This window comes from Homarus americanus, unplaced genomic scaffold (genome assembly GCF_018991925.1).
Source record: "Homarus americanus isolate GMGI-L3 unplaced genomic scaffold, GMGI_Hamer_2.0 scaffold7626, whole genome shotgun sequence".
NCBI lineage: Eukaryota > Metazoa > Arthropoda > Malacostraca > Decapoda > Nephropidae > Homarus > Homarus americanus.
Genome location: NW_024718273.1, coordinates 20,427,612 through 20,435,586, shown reverse-complemented (window position 1 = coordinate 20,435,586; position 7,975 = coordinate 20,427,612).

The following is a 7,975-nucleotide window of genomic DNA, read 5'->3' as shown; positions in this document are numbered from 1 at the left end:
GAGACTTCGTAAACATCCGGTATAACATGTGACTAGGGACGAAAGACGATCCCTGTATGGCTAATCCACTAACCAATCAGAACTCGACCTTGAAAGAGAAGATAAACGAGAAATCATTATAAATGTTGTTTATTTTTAAATTTTTTTAGTCAAATGAACTAAGGTGGCGCCCTCTGACACCATCTACTTCAAAATACATTAACCACTAAGGTAATAAATCTAGCTAATAAATTATTGTATGCAAATCATGTAACCAGGAATGAATAAGAGGCAGGAGTGCACTTAACATTATACATTATAATAGCATGTGCCTGTTATCCTCGTCCTCCCAAGCATACATGTTTAATGTATTCTTGTGTATTAATTTGTATGTATGGAAGACATGTTTACATCACGTATACCAAGAGTCTCAACGCTAAGTCTTGTAATGAACGAGTCAGAACATTACGTCGGGTGAATCATGACTCAAGATGCTTCGTTTATTGTTTCATGTTTACGGTCAAATGACAGTTCCTCCCCAGACACACGATGGTTTGTTAGTCATTAAAGCGATTCACTTAAAGATTAGACACTACATTATGTTTCATCTGATGATTACCCACCATGATGCGAACCGAACCTAACCTAACCTAACCTAACCTAACCTAACCTAACATAACCTAACCTTACCAAAAGATGAGACACCACATTGTTTCATCTGATAATTACCCAACATAATGCGAACCTAACCTAACCTAACCTAACCAAACCAAACCAAACCTAACCTAACCTACCTAAGCTCACCAAATGCAGGCTTCTAATCCAACCTAACTTAACTTAATCTAACCAAAGCTAACGTAACGTAACCTAACCTAAGCTTCTAATACAACCAAACCCAACCAAACCAAACCTGACCTAACGCCATCAAATAATCTGAGAGGATGATCATTAATGGAACAAAAATAAAACCTTTTATGGGATTACAGATCGACGGTCATAGATGTCCTTCACTTTCCCGGTATCTATAAAAACACCCCCCTCCCCCCACCCCTCCTCCCCTCCCCCCTCTTAGGATTAACCCCTCATTAGAAATCTTAAGAAACAAAAGATTTTTATAAGGTTCAGTCACAAACAACATTATATTTCATGTTATTTTACAGTATTTTAACTTTTTTTTATTATTTCCCTTTTGTCATCGAGTCATGGTAGGTGGGCGTTGGTTCCTCATCAGAGAGAGAGAGAGAGAGAGAGAGAGAGAGAGAGAGAGAGAGTCGCGTCAGTTTTATTGAGTCCGAAAAATTTTCTTTTCTTTGAGTAGCCTGTGTGTGTGTGTGTGTGTGTGTGTGTGTGTGTGTGTGTGTGTGTGTGTGTGTGTGTGTGTGTGTGTGTGTGTGTGTGTGTGTGTGTGTGTGTGTGTGTTTAAGTGCACAAGTATCTTTCTTTTTCTAATTATCAAAACAAATCCTTTGCAAATCTAAGTCACACTAACAAAAACAATAACTACAAAGACAAAAATATACCGAGAACTAAAACAAAAAAAATAAAACCACCCACACAAATACAGCAACAAGAAAACCCACAAAAACAGCAACAATTAAACACAGTTACAGCAACTTATACAACCAACAACAATAACTTCGGCTTTACTCAGTCTGCTAAGTGATAAGGTTTATGCTGTACTGCAACTCTCCACCTGCAATATTTCTAATTATTTTCCATACCTGAGGTAACTGGATCAAACCCAGGCTGGCGAGGGAACATGACGTCACATAGCTATCATGTAAATCTTTGTTTTATCTGACGTGAAGTTTAATTTAGATAAAAATGAGATACACACACACGTACACCCACACACACGTACACCCACACACATCCTCCTGTCGACCCCCGTCACCTTCCTGTCAGCACCCGTCCCCCTCCCCCTCATATCCCCGTCTTCCCCCACCCCCCATCTTCACCTCCCAAACCTTCCTTCATCCATTTCTCATCACACGGGAGGGAGGGGTCGAGGAAACCGCCGCTTAACACAATATGAAACTTTATGCAGCCAAGTTATGAATTACTAAAGTTTCTTGACCATTGTTTTGCGAGTCTGACTAATTGCATCCCTGGCACCCTCATTATACTTGTCTAGCAACTTAGAGCACCTTCACCAACTCGAATAATAACTAAAGTTGGAGCAAGTTTCTCGGGACCCGGGCGAGGCTACTGTTGTCTGGGTGATATTTGCTGGGGCCCCCGCTGATGGTCCCTGGGCGACACTCTCTCTCCTGCCAACACTACTTCACAGGATCTAGATGTCACGGGGTATGATGTCACAGGGTAAGATGTCACGGGTATGATGTCACCGGGTATGATGTCACAGGGTATGATGTCACGGGGTATGATGTCACGGGTATGATGTCACGGGGTATGATGTACCGGGTATGTCACGGGGTATGATGTCACAGGGTAAGATGTCACAGGGTATGATGTCAAGGGGAAAGATGTCACAGGGTATGATGTCACAGGGTAAGATGTCATGGGTATAGAAAGACTGTTATAGAGCAAGAGAACGGATATTACTACACCACCAGAGTTAGTATTAGAGAATCACACGTGAAGGTTAGGTTAGGTTAGGTTAGGTGGAGGTTTATCGAGAGGGAAAGTCAATGAATTAAGTCAGAGAGATACTGAGAGAGAGATCAACACTGTTCAGGGGCATAGTGTTTACAGATAGTGTATACAAGATGTTCCGTAAATATCTTTCATACATTAGACGGTGTTATTCCTGAGACACAAATATAGATAAATGACTTAATGACCAAATTGTCAATTGTCAATAGTTTCAGAGTTACAGCACATGAGAGGTCTGGTAGGAATGTGATGAAACCTATATGGGGTGTATATGAAACACCCAATACACTGTGCTGGTGACGTTTATTAACAATAATAATGACATATGATTTGTATTGGTTTTAATATTTAGAGGAAATGTTCAAGTTCCGCCCCTATTGCTCAATGCAGGTCTCAGCCAGTCGCACTAATGTGTCGCACACGTTCCAAGACCCTAGGGGTGTTGAGAATGTTTGCCACACTGTCCTGTACACGGCGCCACAATTCGAACCTCTGTAACATACACCTTGCTTTTTATGTTACCCCACAGGTAGATATGTCAGGTAACTGTAGGTTTCATCACATTCCTACCAAACCTGTCATGTGATGTAACCCTGAAACTATTGACAATTTGGTCATTAAGTCATTATCTTTATTTAGGTCTCAGGAATACACCCCCTGAATTATGAAAGGTGTTCACGGGCACCCTGTACATATGAAGACCTCCAAATAGTGGACTCTCCCTCCCCCCAGAGCGGAATGACTTCATTTAAATAATATTATCCGGTAATGGGGAATTTATCAGAGTAAAACCAGCTAGTTGAGACGTCTGTTCAATTTTCTGGTGATCCGGCGCGAGTCTGAGAACAATTGGGAAAGGGAGAGAAGGCCTGTCTCCCCACAGTCATCTGTTGTTTATATTTGTTGACATATAATGCAATACTTTGGTACGTGATCCAAAATATCAAAATAAAAAGCATTTTCCATTTTATTTTGATCAGAGTTTAAGAATGAACATTATTTAAGGCATCTGATTGCGTTATGTTTATTTTCATTTACATTAGCTTTCAAATCTCACATTTTATCATTTTCTTAATACGAGTTGAAATACGACTTAGAGAAACTCCTTATGATGAGTTTGTCCTTTTGATGTAAATAATTCCTGTCCAGATCGACTATACCTGTATGTGTATATTATCATGCTAACAAAAATCCAAACGGTTTAATGCTAACAAGAATCCAAGACGTTCAAAATCTAATGAATTCAATGAAAGTAAAATAATAATGCAAGTTTTATAATGGAACAGGTACACAGTGGGCAATATTATGCATCATTATGTCGACATTATAGAAGGTTGCGTAACTCAGGTGGACTCAGAGGTATCTATGAGGAAGTGTTGGAAATTAAGTAACTGTACCTGGCCCCACATTCCTTCATGATCTGGGGCAATGTTACACAATCCTGGGCAAGAGTAGTCAAGTATGTCAGTATAGATCTCAGTCTTGGGGGGTCATTGTTGCATCAGGTATGAGGTGTCAGCGAGGTATGGGTATCAGCAAGTTACAGAAGTCAGCAAGAAACGGGTAAGAACGGCATTGGAGGAAGGGAGAGGGTGTCGCAGAGGGAGGGGGTGGGGGAAGGAGGGAGGGGGTGGGGGAAGGAGGGAGGGGGGTAGGAGGAGGGGAAAGGTGAAGGGAGTAGAGCAAGGAGGACAGGAGGGGAGGGAGCGGCTCTACCTATCGTCAACATGTGTGAGCAAAATAATTCCCGTTTTCTTTGGTAGTCACTCCAGCACTCAACCAAGGTCTATAACACCACACACCTAACCTAACCTAACCCAACCATAACACATCACCTAACCTAACCTAACCCAACCATAACAAATCACCTAACCTAACTACCATACACATCACCTTAATAAAAATACTAAACTAAGTGAACCATAATCCTGAACACGGGAACTAAAATACTGTAATCTGTTAAGGTGTTCAATTCGTGTTCAATAAATTGGTAACTGAATGTTATTAAAGATTGAAAAGTTAATCATTACCGACTTATTGATGAACTGAAGTGACAATGAATAATTATCTCGTGTGTAATTAACCGAACACATCATTATTCTGATTCCCATAACGTATTGGTTAGTTTTAATTATTCCTCATGCCATTATTATGAAATATTTATCAGAATAGGGATTTACTTTATATGCTCGTGAATGTTCTCTAAATTTCTTGATGTTTTTGTCATCTCATAATAAGCACAGCCCACTAGCTTTTATTTCATTATTATACAGTAAGTTGGTTTAATGAGTTATATAAGGTGTTATTTCATCGGCAGAATAAATGTGCTGTCTTTCATCACAGAGAATCACCCAACAGATTCACACCTGTATATTGAATTAGACAAGTTACCTGGCCTTCTGCAATAATTGGACTCCTGCATCCCCGAGTACATTAATTATCCCCTTGAGAAAGGTGAGTTGACCTTTGAGTAGGAATCTGATCAATTCTCAAACCTTCTGCTGCGGCACCAGACTCAGGAAATCGTCAATCCCATATATTACATCAGAATTCCATTGACTTCATTTGTAATTAAAAAACCTATCATGAATATTGTAATTCATGTACCCAGAAACGTAATCCTTTATGTAATTAGTGTTTAATGGAGAGGTTGTCCTGGACCTATAGTGGCTTTTATCCAAACTCATATTAACATTTATGTAAACGTGTACTTACAGTCACTCATCTCTGGATAAAGTCTTGTAACTGGTGGTAATTCACATCTGGTAACAATGTAACCTAACGTAGGGGGGGGTGTGGGGGTGGGGTGGGGGTCAGCATGTGGTGTGGGGGTCAGGATGTGGTGTGGGGGGTGGTGTGAGGGTGAGGGGCAGTGTTGGGAGGAGGTGGTGACCCTTGGGCCGGCCATCCTCGTTACACGAAGAGCAACCATTATTATTATCATCATCAAGGACGTGTGGGATTACTACACAGGCGATACACTTCAGTACTGCTATTAACACACACAGTGATTGAGAGGTACACCGTGAGGACGTCTGGTGTGTGTAGTTACCTGCCCCACCTAGTGTGGCCTGACATGTTTCATAACTACTAACACTAGTTCGTTGGATTGTGTTACAACATGCTATTTATTGACTTGATCAATTATTTCATTTTAAATTAATCATTTAAGTCAACAGTAGAGTGGTGAAGGGTGTCCAGTGAGTTACCAACTCAAGAATTAACCAATTGTTTTTACTCTAACCTTTATCCACCACCGACTTGATCACTACGATAGTGACAGAAATAAACAATAATCCCTCACAAGTAGACCATCTGACATAATGCCTCATTATTTTGTTAGCTGGCAAGAGGGCTGTGTGTTACAATTGGCGAGAGTAAAATATTTTGTACTTTAAACTTCATGTCAATATTTCTGGTGAAATCTTAATGTTTCCTGTAATACAACAGCAAGGCAACACTGTACCTACCTCTTCTGCTGCGGCTCGGGTTAAGTCGCAGGCATTGTTCGGCCCGTCCAAGAGGTGAACTGGTCGTGGTGTGGAGGAGGGGCCTGAGAGAAATGGAAACATGAATAAATTAATTACGACTCATACAGTTCACATTGTACCAAAATAAATTAGAAAGATCCATCACATTAGTTGTAATAATAATACCGCAACTAGTATTTACCTGGAGGAATACTGTATGGTGGGCTAAGGGTACAGGACGGAGTTTAAGTTTGTATCTGGCTTCTTGGTACACGACACTGCTGACAGTCGCTACGGGGTGTTACTGGGTATCCAGTTGAAAGTTTTCTCATCTGAAAAAATTACTCGTGGCCCTAAGTCCCCACATACTGCCTGGCGAGTCGTAGTCTCTCCACCCGGTGTCGGTCATCCAGCCTTTCCTTGACAGCAGGAACCCTGTTCCCTAGTGAAACAATGGCGGACAACGTAAACATCAAACCTGGCGTTGCCTGCCGCCGTGATCAGTCTCAGCCGTCCTGCACCCATCGTCGAACTGAGGTGTGGTTGTGCCGGTGGGCGTCGCCCGCGGCTGTTGTCGATGAAATGACTGAACGGTTGTTATGTGACCACGTCACCACCTCACATATGTTAAATAAAAACGTTAAATATATCTAAAGTATAAAGGAAGGTGGCAAAAACGACGAGATACTCTACAACACTAACGAAGTGTCTAGCAGCCGACGTAGCGGGGCGTGTGTGTGTGTGTGGGTAAGTGAAGCCAGTCCCTGTGTTGTTGTTGCTGTCTCTGTGCCCGCAACATACATTGATTCTCGTCATTCACTTTAGGTTGATATAAATAAGATTTAATTTAGCTCAATGAAGCTGAGATCCATGGTATTCATTGGGTTTATCCTGCCATTGTTGGTAACACAACAACCTAGACATAAAAAAACGTCCTTTACACACTGACCAACGCTTTAAACTATTGGCACAGTAATTTTACCACCTGTGTTCGTGCATGTGTTTCCGACTCTGCCACATAGTCGGGTTAGCCAAAACTGCCTGGCACAGGACTTATGACTGCACGTCCACAGTCCCGCAGATATAGAGGTCACCAACACGCTCGCTCCATCAGCCAGGTTTACTATGCACCCTCAGTCTGCACTACACGCCACCTCCCCTGCAACATAGTGTAGCTCCGCGTCCCTAGGGGTCAAGAGACTAAACTATTTCCACCTGCACTACCACACGTTTCTCTCTAGACTAGAATATAAAACAAATTCTCACAAGCAATATTGAGTGAAATAAGTAAAGTTCTCCTTAACTACAACTCCCAGGATCAACCAAACACCCTCCTCCCTCCCTCCCAGTGCAATATCCTGTACGCCCTCACACCAGCGAATTTTGATCAAAGCGACACAGAAGATATCCACCATCCAAGATTTTCACTCCGGGTCCGATAAGAGTTTCAGATAAAAAGTAGAGATATTATCGTCTCCAAACGAAATATTTCACACAAAAAAAGTTAGACATTATTAAAAAGAAACATCCATGGACTGAATACCAAAGACGAGTCCTACATTACATAAACGTATCGTCAGTATATATGTACTTGCCGCTGACACTGAACCTGACAGAGGCTCTGGGGATCTGGCTGGCTATATTGTGTTAGTTAAAAGTGAAATAATAGTGAAATATTATAGTAATTATATAACGCACACACACACACACACACACACACACACACACACACACACACACACACACACACACACACAACAAACCAACCAATTACCTTCCATATATTATTGTCTCGGTTCCTATGGATGTAACATATGGACCGAGTTTCATCGACAGGTTAATTATATACCTTACCGTGGGTCATTAACAAAAGGTAAGACACTGTTACACTATGCATGATACAAGACTCG